Raw genomic sequence first — 25,916 nt, forward strand, 5'->3', positions numbered from 1 at the left:
AACCTTGGCATTCATGCAAGTTTTGTATTTTATGGTTTTAGTATATTACATATATTGGGAAGAGAGTCACAATCTTTATTTGGTATGTTTAGGGCTCTAAGAGGGCTTAACCGGACACTTCACTGTCTTCGACTGGTCAGACCTGCATTTCATCAAGAGCAAGAGAAGTGGAAATGAGCCAGCAGCTGGACAGATTCAGGTTAGACTTAATGATGTTCTTTGCAGGAAACTCTGTTAAAGGCTAACATGGTGGAACATGGAAGCTAAGGTAAACATCTCTCAATAGAAGAGGGACCCTTATCGAGGAGAGAGGTTCAATGACCAACTCAAGGTTACTCAGCCAGCCAGTGGCATGGCCAGAATGAAAATCTTTCTGATATCAGACTCCTACCTTCTCAACACACTGCTCTGGTCACTCCCCTTCTGCATCCTGCTCCCTGCTGTCCCTCCCCCACCTGTGCCACTGGGTCTCTTCTCTGTCTCTCCTTCCCAGATCCCATGCCTTCCTTTGCCCAGCTCTGGCCCCTCCGCCATGATACAAACTTGTTTCCTCTTCCACAGTTTGGTGATTATTCTCTCATTGTTTCTTCTGGGATTTGAGCTGCTCCAGCATACCCCATAGCATGCACACAGGTCCCAGGGGGTGGAAGAGGACCAACCCTTCTGGCCTAGCTCCTGAGGCCTCAGCCTTTGGGTTGGGAGGATTATTATGATCTTGTCCATGGAGCTCCGCAAATTCCATGGATCAAAGGGGCTTATTAAATGTGAAGGGCACCACACACTTTCTTGATGATCTGCTTTGAGTTTTGGGGCCCAGCAACTGCCCTGGGAATGACTCCCAATATCTTTGGGTGAGAATTAAAAAAGATAGTTAAGGAAGGGAGCCATGCCTTAAGTAAAGAGTCAACTGAGCCCAGAGAAAAGTTGAAATTAAAGAACTAAGAGTCTGCCCTTCTGAGGTGGGTAAGTGGCCAGAACATGGATCTCCTGACTTCTGGCCCAGGACTGTCCTCTGTGTTATCATGAGGTCACTGAGAGAGCTTGGGGGGCCCCATCCCTGGGGATGCTGAACAGAAAAGGGTGAGCCCTTAGATGGGTTAAGTGGGGTCATTCTAGAGTCAGGAGGCAGGTCAAGGTGAGCCACCACCCTTGGCCGTGGCTGAGCTAGATGGTGGAAAGAGAACAGGATGGGTTCTCCTTGCTGCCAATGACACAGCAAGTGGTGGCTCCTCCATTCACAGTTTCTTTCCGTTTATTTTGGGCTTGCTTCATTTTTTCCCCTCTCAATCTGAAAGGACTTGCTTCTGGAGTCCTTAGGTTACCTGGCTTCCATAGCAGTGGCAGGTAAGCCAAAGACTTCTCCTTCCACCCACACCAGGCATCCCTGCCATGGAGCAGGAAGAAACAAATCCAGGAGAGCCAAGCAGAGGCAGCCCAGCCCTCTGCAAGGTGCAGGTTGGGGAGATCAAAACAAAGGAGATGAAAGAAACACCAGCCTTTGGGTGTAGTTCAGAGGCCTCTTCCTTTAGTGAGACTAGAGTGGTTTCTCTAGTAAGAGTTTGGACTCTAATCTCAGACAGACTTGGGTGCATCCAGGCCCTTACAATCTGCATGACCCTGAGTGAGTCACTTAACCTTTCTTGGACTGATTCAATCATTCTTTTATTCATTAAACATTGATCTGGTTCGTTCTAAGTTCTGTTCTGGGTGTCAGAAATACAGCAGTGAATGGAACTAACCAAAATTCTCTAGTAGGGACAGACAAACAATCAAAAAGATTAGGAAACTGTAAGTACCTAAGCTGCTATCATGTGCTATGGAGGAAAGGGGAGATGGAATACCAGGAAGGTGGCAAGTTGAAATTCTAAATACGGTGGCTATGGAAGGCTTCACCAATTGGAGACCTCTGAGTGAAGACCTGAGGAAGCTGAGGAAGCTAAGGAAGCAAGCGTGCAGGTGTCTGGGGACAGAGCATTCCAGGCTGGGGGAACACCCTGTGCAAAGACCCCAGGGCAGAATCATGCTTGGCATGCCCCAGGGACACTAAAGTGGCTGGTGTGTCAGCAGTAGTGTGGGTGAGGCAAGAGAAGTATGAGATAAGGTCAGAGATGTACTGGGGATGAAAAATGGCAGTAATCAGGTGAGGCCAGTGGGTTATTTACTGTGAATGAGATGGGAAGTTATGAGAGTATTTTCAGCAGAGGACGTGACTCGATCTGACCGGGTTTGATGGGATCACTCCTGCTGCTGTATTGAAAATAGACTAGAAGGAAGTAAGGGCTGAGCAAGGAGACAGAAGGCTGCTGCAGTAATCCAGGCCTGGACAAGCAATGATGGTATTTTAGACCAGCATGGTAGCAGTGGAGGATCCAAGAAATGGTCAATTTTTTAATACGTTTCTAAGATACAGATGTTAGGATTTACAGATGGATTGGATATGGTGAATGAGAGGAGAAAAGGCAGGAACGCTGCTTATTTTTACCTGAGCCATAAGAAGGATGAAGAGTTGCTTTCAACTGAGATGAGGATGACTGAGGGGCAGGCAAGGTTTGGAGGGTAGATTGGAAGCTCAGCTGTGCATGTGCCAACTTTGAGATGTTCGTTAAAGTCGAAGTGGAGACATGAAATAGGAGCTGCAATGTATATTAGTCTAGAGTTTGGGGGACAGGTCCAGGCTAGGATACAAATTTGAGAGTCATTGGCCTACAGATGGCGTTTAAAGCCACAAGCTTGGGTGAAATCACCAAGCACTGAGTGTAAGTAGGAAAGGGGTGAGGTACCAGGGCTGCTCCCTGGAGGATGTCAGAGCTTGGAAGATGGGACAGAACCAGTAGAAAAGGGGGAGAGGGAAGGTCAGTGAGATGAGAAGGGAACACAATGTTACAAAAGCCAAAGAAGACAATGTGTTTCAAAAAAGAGGAAATGATCTGCCCTTTCAAATGGTGTGATGGTGGGCCAAGCTGGTTGAGAGCCAAGGGCTAACCATAAATTTGGTAAGTTTCCTTTGATTTTTTCTATTGCCCAGGGGAAATATGAAGCATGGCCATGAGTTGGAAGTGGATGTGAGGGAGGAGGTATTAGACTTCTGAGAATTGGTGTAAAATAGTCATCCAGGAGAGACTGAGGTATCGGAGTAGAGAAATAAAGAATGACGGCTGACAGCACTGAGGGTCCTTTCTATTACAGTGAAACAGCTCATCTACGAAACTGGAGAATATATAGATGTAACAATATGTTTAGCATCATGCCTGGCACACAGTAAGCTCTCAGTAAATGCTGCTTCATATGTAAGGGGTTATAATATGGGTTAAAGCAGATCCTCTCGTCTCTAAGCCCATCTTCTCACCTACTTCAAACATTGATCAATATCCTTCTTTCCTTCCTTCCTGCTTTATATAACATTCTCTTCTTATTAATAATCCTAATGTTATGAGCATTTCGGTTTTAATAATACTGTCATAGACATTCTACCCTTTACTACCACAATAATTAAATGAGGCTAATTCTTATTTGTCCTGTTTTACATATGCAGACAACCACTCAGAGAGATTGTTCTTGTTTGTTCAAGAGAAAGGCAGAGTAGGACTCAGAAACCAGTTCTGTCCATCAGGCTGCCTGTACCCACAGCATCTCTGTCACCCCCGCAGCCTTGTCCATCAGATCTTTATCTTTCCAGCTCTGATAAATGAATGGCCTTGCTGGCTCCCCTATTACCATATAAACACAAAGGCAGAAATCCTTTGCCCCTTTTTTCCTCTCCTGTGAACCCAATTCCAAGCAGTGTTCATTGGGTACTAATTGATGTGGTGGTGGTGCAAGGGGGTGGTAAGATGGAGTTTAAGTTCACCCCCACTCCCTCCTCACACCCCATCCTTGATGAGGAGGAGGTATTTGTTAAGTAAAAATGAAGAGATAGAGACTTTTGTAAGCATAGTGATGCCTTCAACTTTTCTCTTAGTTGCATTTTAGGTTAATAAGGAAGGTTACTGATGCCTGTAGATGCTCTCCTGTGAAGACTTAGAGGTCCTTAAAATCAGAAGGTCCCCTCCCGGGAGGACCCAGAACCGGTGTGTATTGGGGTGGGGAGAGTAGAAGAAGTTCACTGGGACTATAGAGAAGAATACAGAGAGATGCCAAAGAAAAGTGGGGACTCCCCAGTGTCCATCCTAGGTAATCTCTGGACTTAGAGGACAGATAGTTGACTTGATAGGGAAAGTAAAGAACTTTGTGGATCACTCCTTGGACTTCACATATTTGGGGGGCCAACTAACAGTAAGGACTATCAATAGCCCTTTCTCCCAACTTTATGGGTGCAACCAAACTGGTCCATGATATTGACCAACTGTTTCTGTAGCTGTAATCTGATTTGATGGTGGAGGGTTAGGGAGGGACGAGACAGAAGGGGAGCACCTATGGGGCCAGTGGATTGAAGGAAACCTGGAAGATTCCAAGTGCCTTCTTCCTGCAGGAGGCCAGACAATGATTTTTGATTCCACAGACCTGTATGAGGTCAACATAAACTGGTATTAGGATCAAGAAAAATGACCTATCATGAAGACCTACTTACCAGCAAAGGTTGTGATACAAAGATGAATGGGAGAGGGTGTGACTCCTGCCTCTCTGAAGGATGGTAAAGCAAGTTTCCCCCTTATCTATGGGAGGCAGGCTGATGTGCAAGATGACCTTCAAATATCCTGTGGCCCTAGGATCCATTATTACACACAGATAAGCCATCCTCAGTTCTCTGCATGTTGTGTCAGGCCGTGTACGGGCAGCTGTGTTTTCTTCCCAGAGCCCTTTCAGGCCAACCTTTTGCTCTGCCACCATCCACAACATTTACCAGCCACCTTCCCGCCAGGCCCTGCCCAGGCTTCTTAGCGCCCCTTCCAACAGCGCCAAGGCCAAACCGTGGCTTCAGGAGACTAACAGCATATGGACACTGGCAGAAGAAAATAAGAATTGCTGCAAGATACTTTTATTTTCAAGGAAAGAATTCTATTACTAAGTAGAAAAAACAATTCTAAGAACTTAATGAGCTGTAGTTATCTCTACGAAATCCAATTAACTACATAATTATTTCTAGTTTTACTCTCATACCAGTTGCTTACTTAACACACTCATACACACACACATACACACCTATAATCTGCTCCCTCTTCGTGGAAAAAACTCCAGGCTTCCTGTTTATCAGATCAAACAAACAAACAAACACAAAGACAAGGAAAACACACACAGAGACACAAACCAACCCCTCCAGACCATATTTTCTCATTTTCATGACAGTTATTTTATTATGGCAGAGTTTTTCTCCCTATAATTTAACTGGTATGAGACAAATGCACCTATTCCCTCTAACTGCCTCTAAATTTACTCAGCTGGTACTAGAAAGAAGTTAACCTCACAATAATTGAATTTAAATAACATTCAATTCCATACAGTCAAACATGATCTGCATAATAAACAAACCAAGCTGTCCCAGGACTGGTGGAAAGAAAGGTCATATTTTATGTGTATATTTGTAATCATATCTGTATTATTAATGACCTAAATATGCAATAGACTGTCCATTTGTCTTTCTTTACAATCCATCATTACCATCACCCCCATTACCAAAGAGCTAAAATTAAAGGCTAATCTGCCCTCAGACCACTGCCTGACTCAATCGAAAAACATAATTTCGATAAACCTCGACTGGCCAGAATTGCGCTATTTGCATAGAGCAGCAGGCTGGGCCTACTTCCAAGGTTCCAGGCCACCAGGCTGAAATTCCAGAGATTCCAGGTCACTGTGTCCTCTCTCTTGCCCACAAGCCAGGCCGAGCCAAGAGCACAAGTCAGCGGCAAGTTAAGGGGCGAATACTCAATTGCCCCAGGGGTCAGCACTCCCCAGCCCCTCTGCACTGGCAGAGTGATGCTCAGCTTCAGTTGTGCAAAATCTTCATGTTATGTGGAGGGGCTGTGGTGAAATTCTGCAAAAATTAGGTTTCAGTTATTATAATAAATATATCATTCAGTGTGTTTAGGGGATACAGCATATGTTACAAGTGTAAATGGGCTTTGGTGACAGGTTACACTTCACGAATGTTCCAAATCACAGCCCTAGACACTTAGAACCTGATGTACAGCTGACTTACAAAGCAAAAAAGCAGGTTCTTTGCTGGGTGTCAGTTCCAGCTCTGACGCCCTCTGGCTGATGACCTTGGGTTTAAGCCATCTCAGCCTTGATTCCCTGGGTCTCAGAATTTAGTGTACATAAGAATTACCTGGGAAGCTACTGTACTTCTGATTTCATGTAGATTCCCTCTTCCTCTTTTGAGGCAAGGTTGGCTAAGACTCATTTTGTGTAGCTCTGGACCAGATACTCCTTGGAAAACCTTCTGTCTCCTATATCACTCTAAGACTCTTGTGTACACAAAGAAAAAAATAAATGCCAATAGCTAGAACTTATTGAGCACATATGCTCTACATGCCCTGTGTGCAAGCTTTGACTGCGGGGTTCAAATCCTGGTTCCTCCACGTAGTCAGTGAGGGGCATTGTACAAGTTACCCACTAGGAACCCCAGGGCCGTCACATCTGCATGGATACTGCTTTACATGTGCTACTGTGGCTGCCTCTCTTAGTAGCTCACACTTACTGAGCATGCGCTGGGGGCCAGATATTATTCTAAGCACTTGACATGCACGAGGCAGTATACCATGGTTACTGGGGCCAGTGGACCCAGACTGGCTGCCTTGAATCCTTGTTCAGCCACTGATAACCTGTGCGACCTTGGCAAGTTTGCCCAGAGGTGATGCGGGACCAAAGATACTTCCTGCCTCCCCAGGGTCTCGTGAGGATTCAATGAGATAATATACAATGAGAAGTACTTCAAACCCTGCCTGACATATAGTGAGTGCTCACTGTAGGTCATTGCTTATGGTCTCTCCAGCACCCACCTAACCTGAGTCTCTTCACATCCTAACAAGAGGAGGTGGGCAGAGGTTGGGGCCCTCTCCCCTGGAGAACCAGGGGTCTCTGCGGTAAGCTCCTAGGCACCTGCATATCGAGTACAGGTAATAACGGTGTGATGAATTCCAGAAGCCTCTAGGTGCTGCTCTCTGCCCTGTTATTTCAGGGGAAGAAAAGAACAAGCAAAACAGATACCCCAACTACCATCTACCTGGCTGCCTTAGTGGCTCTTAGGAGCTGCCCCCGTAAGCCTTCTTCCCCCACAGGCATGTGATTCTAGCTCCTGCGATGGAGTAAAGGAAAAGGCATCAAGCTTTGAGTGTTTATAGCCATCACTTCGTTTTCCACCTTCCCCTTTCAGGCAAGGCTGTGAACTTGTGTGTTCATGGCGCCATGTGAGGGCTCTGCGATGCCCTTGGAAGTACAGGAATGGACGGGACAAAAAAAACAGGGCAGGGAGACTAAAATGATCTTTGTCAGGAAGAGCGTAGTAAGGAAAGGGAAAGAAGAGAGGAAGAAAGAGACCTTCACCCTATAATTTCCTCTGCCTGCTTTGTAAAGAGATTGCAGCAAACATGGAAATGGTTTTCAACTCTTTCTCTGTGTGGGACTTGCATTTCTTCTTTATGATGAGCTTCATTCAGATTATACTCCATTTAGATGGAAAAACCTGAAGCCCAGAGAGGGTAGTGGCCTTCCTTAGGGTACTGCAGTGGGTCAACACTGAAATGGGAAAAAATTACAGGCCCCTCTCGCTCTGGGTTCAGAGCTTCAGAGAGTCCATCCCATATCCCTATGGGATTGATGCCTCTCACGAGGTGAGACCAAATCCTGACCCGGCTGAAAATTCAGCCCAGTTCTCTTCACACCTCTCAAGGAAGTGTACTATTCCTGAAGTCTTGGCTCCAGTTCCCTGTCAGGAATAAGCGTGCTAAGTAGAATTTGAATTACTATGGCGTGTGAATAGACTCCAGTCTGTTGACTCCAACTTTCGTCTAAGCTGTTCCAAGTAGTTGTAGCTTCTGTCATCTTGGCAGTTTCACTTTTTGTTTGGAACAATTTTATATCCCTTACTTCTGGGGCTGGGAAAGAGGGTCCTCAAAGGCCCTCCTCTCTATCCCCCAGCCTCTGGTCAGACAGGGTGCTTCTGTACAGAGGTGACACCAGCAAAGGGGACCCCAGAGCCTCCCATGCTTCCCAGTGCCTTCCAGTTTTCCCTTTCAAATCCATCTATGGGAACCAATGCAGGACAAGGCTAAAAGTTCACAGAACAGCCTAAGCCTCTGAACTCCAGATTGGGGGAATATTTATGCACCAGCACCTTTTCCCTCCAGAAGACTGAGACTATAATCCACAGTCTCCTTCACTTAGGAGCCATTCAGAGGCCTGGGGTGAGCACTCAGCCCTGGTGCTGAGAGCTCAAGGGGACGCCTGTGCAGAAGACGCACACGCTTGAGGACACACTTTCTTAAACACATCTGGATTCTCAGCTTTTGCCACGGTCTTTAGGTCTGCATTTCACTTCATTAGTGGCTGGTATGTAAAATATTACTTCCTTGTATTTAACAAGGAGGTTAAGTAAGCAATCAAGATGCTATTTTCAATCGTTGTCTGGGATTCGGTAACCCAAAACTATGTTCCCTCTCCACTTACACCTCATGATTTTTTAAAAATGCATTCATCTTCCCTTCAGTCATCATCTATCTGCACTAAAAAGTCCTATTTTTAGATTCCATTCTCATGTCATGCATTACTTCAATCATTTATTTCTAGATCTTCACCAATCTCTTAGGTTTTTAAGGTAAATTTTTCTGCTATGTCCAAGATAGCCAAGGATCTGCATGTCCAGAGGCTGGGGGAGAAAAGGTCATGCCTTAAAAATATGTAGGAATATATTATACATCAAAATTTTCCTTTAATGATAGCTACCCCCCCCATGCACATAATTTTCCCCAGATCAGAAATATACAGCCTGTTATTAACTTGTATTTTTCCATTCACATTATGGCATAAAAAATTTCTCATGGTGATCCATGATTTCCTGGGTCATACCCATGATTATATCCTTAAAAGACAGTCCAAGAATGGAATTACTAATTCAAAGGGCATGCACATTTTTAAGGCTGTTGATAGATGTCACCGGCTTTGTCTTCAGGAAGAGGACCCCAGTTTCCATCCATATCATTATAGTATGTCAGTATCTGCTGCTGTTGCCCCATATTCAAGGTCTTGTCCTTCCTTCACGATTGTATGTAAAACTGTTAGTGGTATCACAGCTGTGACCCTGGGAAGGAGGGCTCAGCAAATGCAGGCCGTCTGTTCCTTTCTACCTTTCTTTCCACTGTAGGGAAGGAGCAGGAGGTGGCTGTAAGATTGGCACAGAGTTAAGTTGGGGATTGGCAGCAATGCAACCCAGACATTCTTGGGAAAGAGTTTCATCCATGAAAGAGAATCAGGAGGCACCTAGCCAGCTAGAGGCTGCAGAATCTCAGTCTGGGTGCTGTGGGGGGGTTTTCTGCTCCAGGGAAATGATGAATGATACAGATGATTCAGAATGTTCTTGTGAAGAGTCTCAGCACAGCCCTGTCTCTGAGATGGCAAACTACATGGCTAAAACACCTAGGGCAAAGGACCCCGCATTAACCACACTGCACCTGGGTAATCACCCATCACTGCCCTTTAAGATACTAAATATGAGAATACCATGTTCCTCCCAATAATACCCTTGTGTGACTGGGCACCTTCGTTGTGGAAAACATATCATAATCTAACCTGTGTCTTCCTGCTACAGTTTCAATCTTTTTCTATCTTTTCATGACAAATGGACAATATATAGGCTTTAAGATCAAACAATTTCTGTCTCTGCCATTTACTAGCACCAATTAGTTCTAGCTACTACTAATTTGCTATACTCTGAATATGTAGCCCCAAAATCAGTGGCTTAAAATAAACCATTTATTGTGTTCCAGAAGCCTACAAGTTGGCCCAGTTGGTCTGCTCATCTGGGTTAGCTGGTCTTGGCTGGGTTTGCTCATGCATCTGTGAGCTGGGGACAGGCTGGCTGATCTAGGATGGGATACTCCCATTTTGCTCACATCTCTCTTATAGCCAGTAGGACTTCCCAGGCTTGTTTATGTCACGATGGAAGAGTTCCCACCAGCAAGGAAGGGCAAACCCTGATCACATGTGCTTTTCAAGCCTCCGCTTATATAGTTTGCTAATATCCCATTGGTCAAAGCAAGTCATGTAGCCTACTCCAAGTCAATGAGAGCAGGAATTGCCAAAAGGAAATGACTATTGGGAAGCATAAGGATCTAGGGCCATTAGTACAATCAATCTATCACATTAGCTGTGACCTCAGACACTTTCCTTAACATGTCTGAGCCTTATTGGTTTTATCCTCTGTAAAAACATAGAGTTTTTGTAGGATTCTTTGCTATACTATATGTAAAATGTCTGGCACATAGTAAATATTCCCTATGTGTTAATTTCTCTCCTCCTTTTCTATCATTTGGGATTTTATCTTTTTATTAAATGTATTATCCCTGTGCATTCCCTTCTACATGTAAAGATTCAACATTATAACACTAAACATTATGCCTGTGGTTTCTGTTGAATCCCCAGCCCCCAGCCTCTGCCTAGGCCCTCAGTTTATTCTAACAATCTGGAATTTGAGTACTAAGGCAACCAAAGGGTTTCTCCTCCCTTTCTTCCTGGGATTGTCCAGTTGAGAGATGATCTCTTAGCTCTCTGATTCAGCTCCACTAACAAGAGTGAAGTAGAAATGGTTAACACATTTGCATTAACTGATGGCTAAATAGAGGCACCAGGATGGGAAACCTCCATTTCCTAATTTAAAGGTGGCCTTGGGGGTAGAATGAATATCCTAGCCTCTCCTAGGCTAATCAGGCTCCAGAAGAGACATTAATTGCAGCCAGTTCATCCTGCTGCTGAGATCCAAGGCTGCCAGCTCCCTTGCTGGGAATGGAATAGAATTTTAATTGGCTGTGAAAGCATCATGGCAGGAGGTTCATGAAAGGTTGGTCCTCTCCCCGAAGAAGGTAAAAGAAGCTTCAAGGAAAAGGGCCTGAGGCGGCACAGGGTAGTAAAGACTCTCCACATTCAGGGGCCCTCCCAGGTGCAAACCCATAGTTCCAGGTCCAGTGCTGGACCCCAACCAAGGTCAAGGGCCCTCTTGCACTTGGAGTGGTCAGCCCAGGAGCACTCTGCCTATGAATCTTCTTATCTCTGGGCTTCCTCTGACTTTCATGAGAAAAGCACTATGTGCCTACTGTAACTTGTGTAGCCAAGAAGACCAGTACCCACTACTTCGGAGAGGTCTCCAACTTTAAGTTCAAGTGTGTGTGTGTTCATGCACATGTGTGTGTCCATTTGTTCATTTGTGTGGCTTGAAGAAATAGCACAGCATTTCTGTTCTATTGTTTCAGAGCAACATTCATGTATTTTCACTCAAATTAATGTGATAATGTGTGGGGAACTGTTCCAGGCATGGGAAATGTGGCTCAGCCCCCACTCAGAAAAGCCAGTGGGGAGCAAGGTTGGCAGGCAGGACCCATATCCATGGATAGGTTCTCCAGTGGGAAATCAGGCCTGCATTGTATCTTGACTGCTATGAGACTTGTTCTTGCTAAAACTCCCTCATCCTGAGGCAGCAAATGTTTACTGAGTATCTTTATCTTCCCAAAATCTGGGCTAGACCTCCCAAGTATGGAGCATAACCGGTTTCCACCATTTCTCCTTTTACATTGCAAATATCCTTCTTTGATGTATTCAGCGACACCCTCTCCTTTGTCTGCAAAAGATAACTACCCAAAACAAACCTTTGCATAGTAAAGGAGGACCATCTTTGATGTAAGGGGCCTAGAAAAACAATAAAAGCCTGTCAAGGCAAGGGTCAGGGCGCTCTCCTCTTGAGGGAGTGGCTGAGGCGCTCTGAGGCGCTCTCTTGAGTGGCTGTGCGGTCCCTTTTCCTCCACAGGATTTCTGTAGTCCGTGTGTATTTGTATATTGCGGCCACAATAGCAGATCCTGTGGGCTGCAATCTGCGTCATCTGGCGCATCCGCGTCAATAATGTTTGGGGGAAAATATGTTCTTGAGGCAATATATGTGCTCTTTCTGCCATGGCAATTCCTAGCACACACATATAACATGTGATTGCATGTATAGGTCAATGGATGTGATGATGAAAAATAAGACAATATAAACTTGTTAGCATAAACATATAATGCACGTTGTGGTTTTTGAAGACTTTTGGGCAAGTTATTTAACCTCCTTGTGCCTTAGTTTCCTCATCAGTAAAATGTAGGCAATAATAATAGGACTGTTGGAAAGCATAATATAATGCAGACAGCTCAAAATAATGCAGTGACTCAATACATGTGTTTTCATGAGTACTAGTGAAGGGAGCTGGAGCTGGTCATTGACCATCGTGCTGTGTCAGTCAACCTAGTGATAAAATAAACCTGTTGGCAGAAAGCAAAGCAAAGCAAAAAATACACAAGCAAAGGCAATGCTTTCAGAGAACTATTTTGTGAGATGATAGCTTGATAGAATTCAGGATTTTCAATACTTTAAAACTTCATTGATACCTTATAACTTTATTAATACTTTAAAACTTAAAGTGATAACCTATCACTTATAAATACTAGTTTTGTTTTTATTATATATTTTAATGGTTATTGTCAAATTTTTATTGAAAGTTTATCACAAATTTAGTTAGAGAAAGGGAAATGCTTTGAAGGAGACTGTTAAAAATAGAATTTTATCATTTATAAAGATATGAAGGCAAGCTTTTAAAACAAAAACAAAGCAACTCGATTCCACTTCCACTTTCACTAGTCCTTCCCCATTCTTACCTCCTGTCTTCTCACTTGGAAATAAGACATCTTTCTGGTATAAGGTCATCGATGAATAAGATGTCTTTCTGGTATAATCGGAATACAAGAGTAGCTAATGACAGCATCTGCTCTGAAATAGTGAGAAATTCATATCTTAAAAAAAGCAACAGAAGTCTTTGACTTTTGGGGAAAAGAGCCCAAAGAAGATGGCCTTGATTCATACCCTCAGAAGGTAGAAAGGCCTCTCATTATTGAAAACAGCCCTTTCCCCTTCTAAATCTGATCCCCAGATCACATGTGGGTGCCCAGGGTCCTGTGCCTAATTTCTCCCAAATGGGACGACCAATGTTTGGGAAATTAACACAACAACCCTTTGAAGAAGTACAAATCAGCTCATCCTTTCAAAGGATGAGTTTTCTTACTTTTCATGCTTCTCTAATAGATTGGTAATGTCAGTGGAGACAGATTTTATCCTTTCTCTGCTCTCAAGGTACTGAAAAGCATGACTGGCCACTTGAGTAGGGATGAGGCCAAGGCAGCAATGATATTATCCCTGGGAGATCCCAAGACCTCAGTTTTCTCCTTGTTTAAATGGGGCATTGGATTAAATAATCTCTACAAGTGTCTGAAAGTTTTGGACTTTTTTGTATCTGTAGTTCCAAACAGCTAAACATGAGATTTTAGGAACTGTTTGAAGGTGAACTAGGCCAAAGGCATAGAAGCAGGAGCTCTTTATAACGGAAGTGAGCATACTCCATGAATAGGTGAAGGGGTCTACTGGAAGTGGCACCACCAGCCAGTAGAAACCCCCTGTCCATCCCAGAACCCTGCAGCAAGGGACCCAGAGAGCACGATTTAGGAGTGTGTTTCTGCAACACAGCAGAGGAGAGCTACATAGCCATGGGAGTCCTCAGGGCACTGGAAAGATTTGCTCCTTTGAGTGCAAAAGGGTAGATTTCTATCACTTGCCCCAAATTACTTTTAAAGATCATTTGATTCACTTCCTCATGCCCCATGTCACTAAGTGAGCTTCTTATCTTTTATTTGGCCTCTCAGCTATATAAGATCCTAGAATGAAGTCCCTTGACATGGGGACATAAGCACTCTAGGGATGAAAAGAAGGGTCTTCTACTATAAACATAAATCAGCTTTCTGACCTCTAACTTACTTTCTTACAAGATTCTTTGGCCTGAATTATGTCTTTTAACAATATGATCCCTCAGAGTAAAAGGTTATTATGTCAAGGCCCCAGATTTGCAAAATTAATACCTAGATCCCATCGTGGAGGAAGAAGTTTAATGACCAAGGGCAAATACAATGGCTTCCCTTAGCCCAGTTTTGCAGGAGATGGGCATGCTCCTCTTAAGGATTGCTGTCCCCTTCCTTCCTCCCTTCTACTTCTCCCTGCACCCTCCTCCAACAAAGGAAATGAATACTTATGACATGTATGTGATATAAGGTCAATACCACCCATTTTTAGTTTTATTCTGTTGTCTTTGTCTTTACTCTTTAACTCTCTATCACCAAGTCTGTCTTAGACTCTAGAACAGTATGGAAAACATTCACATACTCTATGGAAACCATTCAGCTCAACAAGCAAGCATCCCATGTTTGCCATCCCTAATCATGCACCAGCTTCTCAATGACAGGAAGCTCACTACTTCCCAAGGCTACCCACCGCATTTTTTAATGGCTTTAATCAGCTAATGCTTGCTGGGGGAATAATAAATATTAGATTGCAAACTGCAGGAGGCCAGGGCTGCATGCAAGCCATGGTGAAAACCACTACAAAAAATGGGAGGATGATTAGGAGATACGGTGATGTGTACCTGTATTGTTAAGAATGGTATGCACGTGGAATCAGAAAAGGAGATAAGCAGATGTAAGTTTAAGGTTATACATTATGGGTTTGTCTGAATGTTCATGTGGTCATGGTACATGCAAAGTGCCCTTACCCATTACCTCTGAAACAATTTTCCCCATCACCTCCTCTACCTCCCTCTTCTGGAATCAATTTCTAACCCTACTCACCATGAACATTACCTTTCTTGCCTTGACTATAACTCTCAGACAAAAATGTCAGAAGCAAGAAGATAGGAAGAGAGTCAGAGAAGAAGGGAACATGTGAGAAAAGAGCCAAACTGGGGTGCTTAAGAGCAGCTCAATGACTCACCAAGAAAAGTGGTGGAGTGGAAGGGCAGGTTCCTCACTGCCCCAGCCAACACGGCAGACATCACACATACAGACTCAGGATCTGTGGCTAAGAGCTCTGATTCCAAGCATCTCTAGTCTACCGCTTCACAGCTCAGAGTTATCATAGGCCCATGTGGAAACTGAGCAGCTTGTGCTGGGAGTGTCCTAGGTGTCCTAGGTGGACCAATCATGTGGAAGGAATCAAGGGCTTGTCATCCCCAACTCTCTACCTGTACTAATTCCTTTCTCTTTAGCCTGAACTCCTCAGAGGAATGACATGGTATAAACCCTAAAGAATAGAGGCAAAGGGGCCAGATACATCTTAACTGGGTGTCCCCTGTCTCTCAACACTCTCCTTTCTTATCAGGATATCCCAACACATCTGCTTAACTGCATTCCTCCCTTCTGTCACCTACCCATTTTTCCCGATAGTCATCATCCTCGTCATTATGATCCCAGGAAAGACTGGTTTGATTGCACCGTTTGTACCCCAAGGGCATTTTGATTCTGTGTTTACAATTGCAAAGCTTTAATGGGAATTATATACACTTTGATGAATGCTTCTTGAGAAGGCATTTTCCAAAGAGAATTCCATTAAGCCAATGTAATTTTTGATCAATCTTTTGTAATATAGAGCAGCTAAACTATTTTCACTTTTTTTATTTCTCATTTAATGTTATTGAAATTTTTCATTGGGCTAAATCATTTTATAAGTAAAATATGTGTTTAAGTAAAATGTTTATTAAAATGCACTAATTACTCCTTCTGTCATTGACATTTTTATTTCGTGGCTTTTATAATCCTTTCAACTTTAATTTTTTCTGGATCAAGAGATCCAAATTTTGTCAAGAAGCTGTGAGTCTTCTGGCAGATTTTAATAAGTAACAACTTTTACTAGGGGAGGTTTTTAGCCACTATCAGTTTTCTTATAGTGCATGTTTCTAAACAGCATCAGAGTAAAGATGTCCTGGCCCATAAGAGCTGGGGTAGTTTATTAACTGTCTAGTACATACAGGCATCAAATAAACATAACCCCATTTAAGCCCACAACAGTGCTGAGCGGTGAGTGTTGCTATCCCCATTTTATAGATAAGTGAATTGAGGCTAAGAGAGGTGAGGTCATTTGCCCAGTGTCACACAGTGACTAAGTGATGAGCCTGGGAATTGAAAACTAAGCTTTTGAGTGTTCATTTTTTCCTTTTGTCTACTGTACCACATTGTATCTCTTCATTCATAATCATACTGTGTTCCCTGGCTGCACACACAAGTGATACCACCTTTCACCTTGCTCTTACCAACTTCCTGTTCTTTCTCTCTCTCTTTCTCTCTCTCACACACACACACTCACACACCCTCTTTGAACTTCTGACAGAGCATATCAGACTGCCATCTGACACTGAGCCTCGCCCTGGGGCAGCTCAATACCCTTCCTCCTCTCTCTCTAATGAGTCCCACAGCCATCCCAGGGGACCCCCCAGGAGGGGTTCCTGTTGGCAGCATGTTAGGTGGGGCCTCCTTAGGTTCACATCCATGTGCATCTCCAAGTTCCAGTGGAAACCTGCGTGAAGTAGCTGTGTGTGTGTGTGTGTGTGTGTGTGTGTGAACAAATGGGCCCCACTCAGGGCAGGGTTGCAGGCTGCTGCCGGAGAGGCAGGCCTCTCAGCCCAGCCACTCACAGTGACTCACAGGGGGCTCAGTCTCCAGAGCAGGGGGATACGTAAGTGTGTTGTTTTATTCCGTCAGGATGAACACGTCTATTCAGTGGAGCACAGCCAGGCAATTTCTTTTTTTTACAACAAATTACAGGGGAATGGGAAGGAAAGGAAATGGAGGGAGAGAGAGGGGGAGAGGGACTTCTATGTTTAAACCTTGCCAGGCATTAGTTCTGTGGAAGTTTCTGTGAGAAAGGAAGAAGGGAGGAGAAGATGGGAGGGAGCACGGGTAGCTGACAGAGGGGCAAGTCTAGGATAGTGGTTTGCAAACATACTGTTTTTTTAAGTACCTGGAACCTTTTCTTCAAATGTATCCTATGAAGAATGCCAGTATTTAAAACAAAAGGGGAGCTGTGTTCACTGACATGAAAATGGGACAGTCCAGATTCCCACCCTCTTGGCCTTGCCCTGTGCACACAACGGCCCTCTGAGAGCTCTACTAAAAACAGGCTTACACCATGTATCCAATAAGGTGTAGGAAGAGCACATTTCTGTGTATTCATTCATTCATTCATGAAATACTTGTTGATCCGTATTATGTGCCAAGTGCCATGCAAGGTGCTGGGGGACATTGTGGCACATAAAACAGACCCTGGTCCCTGCTTATGGTCTAGTAGGGTAGACAGACATTCATGAAATAATCACACAAACAAATGTAGAACTGTGGCTTTGAAAAGTGCTGTGAAAAAGAAGACATGGTGACCCGACAGGAGGCTGCCCTGTGGGAGCTATGTATGGGCTGAGGGCTGAAAGACAGGCACGAGCTAGACAGAGAGCAGAGGATGGCATTCTGAAAAGGGAGGGTGGCAAACTCTGGGGTCCTGTGCCAAGAGAGAGCATGCAAGCATTCGAGTTATTGATTCCTGCCTAGCGACCCATGCAAAACTCATTGGCTTAAAAGAACCACCACTTTCACTACTCTCACAATTTTGTGGGTCAGAAATGTGGTCAGTGCTTGTCTGGGCACTCCTTCTGCTCCATGTGGCATTGACTGGCCACTGGGCAGTGTGTGATTGGCAGATTGGCTGGTCTGGAAGGTCCAAAATGGCTTCACTCGCATGTCTGGTGCCTTAGCGAGGATGACTGGAAGTTGGACTCAGGTGAGACTGTAGGCTTGCACACAATGTTTGTGTGTCCCCAAAATTCTTATATCAAAAATCTTAACCCCCAATGCGATGGTACTTGGATGTGGGGCCTTTGGAAGGTGATTAGGTCTTGAGGGTGAAGCTCTCATTAATGGGATTAGTGCCCTTATTAGTGCCCAGAGAGCTCCCTTGCTCCTTCCACCATGTGGGGACATAGCAAGTAGACAGTCATCTATGAACTAAGAAGCAAGTTCTCACAGACACTGAATCTGTCAGCTTCTTAACCTTGGACTTCCAAGCCCCTAGAAATGAAATAATGTTTGTTGTTTATAAGCCAGGCAGCCTATGGTATTCTGTTATAGCAGCACGAATGGACTAAGACAGAAGCTGGATACACTGCCAAAGGTCACATTTGCTCCATTTTAAAACAAGGCATGCCTCTCTGCCCACCCATGCTCACCCCAGGCACTCTAGGCAAAGGGCTTGTCTTGTCCGAACCTCTCTATTTGGCCAATGGCAAAGGCATTCTACTGTGTCTACTCTGCTGTGTCCCTCCAGCACCCAGGCCTTCCTCATCTGTCCCAGTTTGTCTACTGGGCAGGCCCTTTCTCACCTACTCCTGATTCCACACTGACTCTCTGGCCCTCACCAGATTCTGCCTGCCAGCCTTCCCTATTGGGCTTGGTGATTGCTTTAGTTCTTCCTGATGAGCTTGTTTCTCTCCTGGGTTCAGCCTGGCTCAGCTTTGACTGGATGCACTATTGACCAAGCCATGAAGGCTTGCCCACACTCCACCCCAGCCCTTCATAGGGACTTAGCAGGACATGGTTACTAATGGGTTCTGACTGTTACATACAGCAGTCACCTGAACTTTCTCATTTGCTATAGACTGTTGCTCTGTATGAATATATCATAATGTATTATCCACTCTACTGTTGATGAATGTTCCTGTTCACATTCTCGTACACATTTCAATAAGGATGGCCACTTCAGGAAGAGGGACCAAAGGAAGCAAAATATCCCTCACTAGCTTGATGACAAAGTCCCCCAGGAGCCACCCTCTCAGCTCAGCTACCACTCCTCCTCCAGAAGCCCCTCCCATGTCCCACATGTTTTCCTTTCCAAGGTCCTTCGGGCTTGATCAAAGTCAGATTACTTCTAAATGTGGCCACAATTTTTAATGGTTAACTGCAGTTCTGAACCTTGCAAGAGTTTTAAGAGTTTAGATTGACCAAAAATGGGATTACAGCCCCTTCAAAATAGGACCCACCAGGGTTTTTCCTTCTTCTCTTGCCTTAGGAATTTACCTGGAACAAATATATCGCCCTATTTACCATGCTTTTTCTTCTTATCAACTATTACTCATCTTGACTTCAAATTTGTCTCCAGACTTTAACCCTTGGGCAAACTTGTTATTTCTTGGCATCTCCTGTTGTGCCTGTCTACCCTGACTCCAAACAGTGGAAAAGAACCCACTTTTATTACATAGAGCAAGTTTGGGCCTCTTGTCCACATTATCCTGAAACCCCTTGTAATGAATGCTAGGTGATCTGGAACAGACTACCCAACCTTTCATTTCTCTTGTCTGTACATTGGAGCCAGTGATTAACCCCTGTTCAAGTTTAGCACCATCATTAATAGCCTGATTGCTGGACTCCCTGGGTTTAAATTCAAGCTCCCCCCCTTACTAGCTGTCTTAGTCCGTCTGGGCTGTGATAACAGAATGCCATAGACTGAGTGGCTCATAAACAACAAACATCTACTTCTCATAAGAGAAATCCAAGTAGGCTGGCAAATGCAAGACCAAGTCATCAGCAGATTCCGTGTCTGGTGAAGGCCGGCTCCCTGGTTCATAGATAGCCATCTTCCTACTGTGTCCTCACATGGTGGAAGAAACAAGGGAGCTCTCGGGGGTCTCTTTTATTTTTCATAAGGGCTCTGGTCCCATTTATGAGAGCTCCAGGCACATGACCTAATCACTTGCCAAAGGCCAGACCTCCTGATATAATCGCACTGGGGTTAGGACTTCCACACACAAAATGGGGGCATGGGGGACACAAACAAGCAGTCTGTAGCACTAGCTGTGTGGTGTTCTCCTGTACAGCTCCCTGAAGCTCTCAGTTCCTCAGCATCCGTACATGCAAATGGATAGTACCTTCTTCACTGAGTCCTGAGGAGGACTGCGTGAGTTAATGTACAGACAGCACTTGGCCCATAGCAGGACCCAAAGAAGCATTAGCTAATATTACCAATACTTTGGCTTACACAATATTAGCAGGATGAAAGGAGATGACTGTGGCAGTGAGTCTTTGATACCGTGTGGCCCAGACAGTGTTTCCGGAAGTCCTAGACAATAGGCAAGTCTAAGACCTTCAGGGTGGGAGTACAGAGTGCTTGAAGTCTAAAGGACCTGGTTTGAATTCCACTCTTCTGCAGCAAGATGACCTTAAACAAAGTACCTAAGTGAGGATTTGTTGTCTGCCTAGTTGAATTGATTATGAAGATTAAAAGAGAAGTAGGCAACCTAGCTGGCGCACTGTAGGAACTGGGCTCATGTCAGTTTGCTGTCCTACCACGTGGCCTTGCTCTGATGTAAGCAATGCCTGAGCTTGTTGTCACAGGGAGTCCTACCCACTAAGAGTGAGGTCTGGTGGTTTGCAGACAAGGTGGGGCTGCAGCAACCTTCAGTCTCCAGCTCCGGATGTGAAACACGCAGGTGCAAGTGACATGCTGGGAGGCCCCTGGCTGGGGCTGCTCTGTCAAAGACTTCACGGGTGCCTCATTAGGTAACCTGTCAGTGTCTGTCTCTGAGTACAAGGCATTCAGCGTGGTTTCCAGGAAAGATGTTTATAAGCCATTAATAATGATTAGTAATGAACTGAGTAAATCATCGCTGGGGTCCATAGATATTACCACTCCTTGCAGAAATGGGCCAGGAATGAGAAAGAGATGATAAATCATGGCATGACTCTGGGAGCAGATGCAAGTAGAGAAACTGGGGCAACCCTAAGAGGTCCCTCCCATCACAGCGTCCGGGCCTGTCTTCAGTGTTTCAACCTGGCCCCTCAGAGCCTGGGGATCTTCACACAATGTAGCTCTATTTTAATCTGCTTAATATATTTGGGTTCCATGAATTTTGTTTCAAAATTAAGTTCTGCTGATAAAAAAAAAGTTCAAGAACTATTGCATTAGTTAAACTCAGGAATTAGGTTTTTGTTAGATGCTAATTTCATTTTTAACTCCTATTTGGGTTTGTCTATTACACAACAGTGTGATTTAAAAGTAGGCAAATACAGCAAATAATAATGATGCTTGCCTATATTTTCCTTTCGTATTCCACTTTACACTGGGCCATTGATCGCACCTTTCATTTCATTCTTACAACAGCCCAGTAGGCTACTCAGAGCAGAGCTTACTCCTTATTTGCAGATGAGGAGAATGGGGTTCAGGGCTCCGGAGGTTTCCCAGGGAGATGACAACCTGTTTGGGAGGAGGATCTATCACGCTCTGGATGGTGATGTCCATGATGCTGCTGATCGCAGAGCAAATAATTTTTAAGTGCTTATTTTTGTCAGGGCCTGTGCGAAGAACTTTAGACAATATGTTTCTTGGCTCCCACAATGACCGTATGAGGTATGTAATATTGTCAGTAAACCCAGGTTCTGCATCGTTGAGTAACTTGCTAAAGGTTTACACAGCTAAGAATTCATGCCCTGCACTTGAGTCAAATCATGAGGAAGTGATCGGACACATCCCAACTGAGGGACAGTCTACCAAAACAGCTGGGCTAGACTCTTCACTCTTCAAAAATGTCAGCATACTAAATGGTAGAGCTAGATAGAAAAACATTTGCTTAAAGGACAGCGTGAGTGCAATAGGGGATATTAGAGTATAGATTATATATAAGCTGTTAGCATTGTATAAATACGAATTTCCTGGGGGTGATAATTGTATTGTGCTTATATAGGAGAATATGCTGTTCTGGAGGGACATGAAGAAGTATTTAGGGGTAAAGTATCATGAAGTCTACAACTTACTTTCAAAAGCTCTTGGGGAAAACCTTTGATATCTATCCATGTATACATATATATGAATGAATGCATACATATGCACACTAGATATATACACATATATACGTATGTATAGATAAATTTTGTATAGATATCTGCCTATAAATGTACAGATGATAGATAGATAGTATACTATGTGTCAAGATAATAAATCTGAGTAAAAAATATAGGGTATTTATTATACTTTTAACTTTTCTATATGTTTGAATGTTTTTAAAATTAGAACTTGGGGAAAATATTTTTAATATTTCCAAAAATATTCTTGGAAAAGAAGTCAGGCACATGGAGCTGCTGTCCTGGATTCCAGGCCTTGCTATCTATCAACACAACAGACATGGAAACCATTTCCTGAGGGCTGGCGATGGGCCTGTGTAACCTCGGTAGCAGACTGGACAGGACAGCCCTACTGTGTGCTGGTCCTGCCGCAGGTGTGGCATGTGAGCCAGGTCTACAGCTCACCTCCTGAACCCTGTGTTCAACCTTCCCTCTCAGCACTGTGCTTCCCACCATTTGTCCCTGAAAATCCCCAGAAAGAGAGCTTGCAGGTTGACAGAAGAGCCTAGACGATGACGTTCGCCTCCTGCCCAGACAGTTATCTATCATTCATAGCTCGTTACCCTGAACTAAAAAAGGAAAGCTACTCAACAGAGCCAGCTGCTAATCTTCCTCCGGGCACTGACCCTGGTTTGGTTCAGTGCAATTATGCAATCCGTTCTGGGACCCCTTTCCCAACTTCTACTTCATTCAAAGAAGGGTGTGAGCAATCAAACCCATCAGGGTTGTTCTTCGTGTTTGCTCCCTGTGAATGGTAGAGGCACGGTATCTGGAGACGTAAGAGAATAGTTAACATGGCCAAAATGAAGCCCTTGCCTTTTGATTCTTCCTCATACTCATCCCCCATAAGCACAAAAAATGAAGAGTTGATTCTAATGGCAACATATCTTTACAAAGCATATGGTTCAGAAGATCCCATGGCACTTTACATATGGTTTCTGGAAAACCTAATTAATCCTCACAGTGTGTCTGTGAGGGAAGAGGTTTTGATCTAAATCTACTCTGAAGATGGAACAGAACAAGAAGGGCAGAAATTATGCAGGAGGAATTTAAGCTAGAAGAGAGGCAGAATTACCAGATGGTATGGATGTGAAATAGATTTCTATGGCAGCTGGTACACCTCTTTTTCCAAAATATTTTTTTAAATAGGAGAGAACTCCTGCCTTGACCAATGTGGCTCAGTTGGTTGGGCATCATCCCAGAAAGTTAAAAGTCGCTGGTTCTATTCCCAGTCAAGGTGCATGCCTGGGTTGTGGGTTCAGTCCCCAGTCAGAGCACATAGAAGAGGCAGCCAATTGATGTTTCTCTACCTCCCTTCCTCTCTTGCTAAAAATAAATAAAATATTTTTATAAATAAATAAATAGGAGCAAACTCTCTATCATCAGCATAAGACACTTTCCTTTCTATATGCTGTTCAACCCAGAAGGTCCATATAAGGCTGACTTGCCTCCTCCACACCCAGGTTTCAGGTGTGTACATATAACCCAGCCTAGCCAATCAGTGGATAACTACGTGGGGACATAAATACCGTGAATGGTTTAAGAATGGGTCACATGATCCAAACCATCTAAGGAAGTCTTCCTGAAGGTTTTGAGTTTCAGAGGAAGCCACTGTTTTAGTCTGAGTTCATGAGTGGTCAAGTACAACATAAACTCAACTGTCATAGACCATCTTGCTTCCACATGAAGAGGCTTCACAATCATGCAGCCAGACTCAGCTACATGGATGAAGGGATGGAACCTAAAATCTGAGTCTCCTGCCATTTAAATGACTTGAATTAACCCATAGATACCAATTAGAATTGGAAATGAGCATTAGGTTTTAAAGATTAATTGAAATTTAAATTGCTGGAAATAAGCACCATTGAATCCAGCCACATTGTACCCAGTCTCATTCCCTTTGGCTTCCATGTTTTTTGGCTTTTAATGCCCTTTCTATTTTACTCGATACAGTTTCAGTTGGCTTTCTGTCACTTACAACCAAGAGTGCAAACTGACACAGCCCCATTCCCCTGATCGCCAAGCCCCATCCTATCCCATTCACAAATATACACCACTTGTCTCAAATGCCTGTGGTCCTTTCCTGCTTGGAACTGAGGAACTAGCAAAGAGGGGGAAATGACTAAGTGATATTTCCAGGACTCTCCCCATTTTATGGTGGACAAAGCATAGAATCATTGGTCTTTATGACACCTTGGAGGGCACCTAACCAATACAACCACTCAAGTGAGGCCAGACCCCTCTCAATTTTGTCACCAGGTTGCCACCTAGCCATGCCCCAGCAGTGAGTGTTCCTCCTCACTGAGGCTGCCCCTTCCCTCTGGGGCAGTTGCAGTCATTAGACAGTACTTCCTTACAGTGAACCCACATCTAGCTGTCTGTCATTTGCTGCTGTTGGTCTTGCTTTCTGGGCGACACAGAAGAGTTTGCTCGTTTTGCTTCATAATAACCTCAGGTTATTATACATAGGCTTCCCAATCCTGCCTATGTATTCTAGCCACTTTTCATGTCCCACGGCTTTATGTCCCTCATCATGTCACCCTCTTATTAACCCACTTCTGGAGGTGTATGCTCTTGCAGGGGTGCCCAAGCTGCAGCCCGCAGGCCCCCTGCGGTCCAACATAAAATCATACATTTACTTAAAACATTATGAGATTTCTTTTTGTTTTCATTAGTGTTTCTGTATTTAATGTGTGGCCCAAAACAACTCTTCTTCTTCCAGTGCAGCCCAGAGATGCCAAAAGGTTGGACACCCCTGTAGGCCTTCATCCTGCACCTAACAGCTGTTTGGCTGGCAAGAGAGATATAGGAGGTCTCTTCCTTCCCTTCCCTAGATTCCATATTTCAGTGGGTGTAGTCCAAGACCACACTAACACCACCATGGGGTGGGAATGAAAAAGAAGAGAAAAAGCTCTTTTAAAGTAAAAAGTAGTATATTAGAATCTAAAGAATTTGGAAAATATTAAGAAGGAAACAAAATATTACCTATAATCCCACCAGCTAGAGATAATCACTGTTAACACTTTATCCTCTCTTGTCTAATCTTTTTCCTATAAAAATATATAGTTTAAGAATGAAATTTGAGATCAAACTCTGTATTTTTATTTTTTAAGTTTATTTATTTTATTTTTTTATTGTTATTCTATTACACTTGTCCCAGTTTTTCTCCTCTGCCCTCCTCTGCCCAGCCCGCCCCCTGCTCCCACGGTGCATCCCCACACGGTTGTCCGTGTCCGTGGGTCACTCACACTTGGACTCTGCAGTTTTAGATTCAGGAGCCGATCGCACCATGTCATCAGTTACTCATGGGAACACTATTGGCAATCATTTTCCAATAGTCCATACTGTGGCTGGGTCCTGAACTGTTTCATGTTCTCATTGTCAAACCCTTAGGTTTTCTCACATTTTTACTTTAATGAACCATTGATGAGCCTTTTTCATACAAATTTCTGAAAGTAAGATTATGAACCATTATAGAATGGACATTTGTCAGTTTCTTGCTTCTTCCTGGCAAATTCCATTCTAGAAATGTTGTATCCATTTATTCTCCCACCCATAGCGTAATGAAGCATTTGTCTTACCACATTCTACTCAGCATTAAGTATTATAATTTCTTATATTACAATGAATTTATTAGGAGCAAATGGTTTCTAATTGTGGTTTTAACTTGTATTATTGGTAAAGTCGAAAATCTTTTAGGTTTAATAAAACAGTTTTTAAATGGAGTAACATTAGTTCCTTTTTTGTGACTTCTTCCATTTTTTAGAGGTAAATGGTATCTAATTGCTCCTTGAAGTTGCTTTCCCTTGATTATTAATAAATCTGAACATTTTTAGTTAATTACAACAGCTTTTAAATAGAGTAAAATCAATTCTTTTGTGACTTCTTCCATTATATTATGCATAGGATATTACTTTCATAAATTTGGGAAAAATTACTGGCATCAGATCTTAAAGACTCAAAGTTATGGCTTCCATGAGGCTGATTGTGAAGCT

The 25,916-nt window shown here is 43.7% G+C and overlaps 1 protein-coding gene and 1 long non-coding RNA gene across 3 annotated transcripts in view; one reads left to right on the plus strand and one right to left on the minus strand.

Annotated features, from left to right (window-relative positions):
* The window catches only part of MARCHF4 (membrane associated ring-CH-type finger 4), an 89,563-nt gene that overhangs the window by 23,731 nt on the left and 39,916 nt on the right, over positions 1-25,916 (minus strand). The gene's annotated exons all lie outside the window — the stretch shown is intronic.
* The window catches only part of LOC123480150 (uncharacterized), a 40,908-nt gene continuing 15,100 nt past the window's right edge, over positions 109-25,916 (plus strand). Inside the window, exon 1 of the long non-coding RNA XR_006656036.2 lies at positions 109-199. This is a non-coding gene — a long non-coding RNA (uncharacterized lncRNA). The remainder of the gene's footprint in view (positions 200-25,916) is intronic.

Source organism: Desmodus rotundus, chromosome 2 (genome assembly GCF_022682495.2).
Source record: "Desmodus rotundus isolate HL8 chromosome 2, HLdesRot8A.1, whole genome shotgun sequence".
NCBI lineage: Eukaryota > Metazoa > Chordata > Mammalia > Chiroptera > Phyllostomidae > Desmodus > Desmodus rotundus.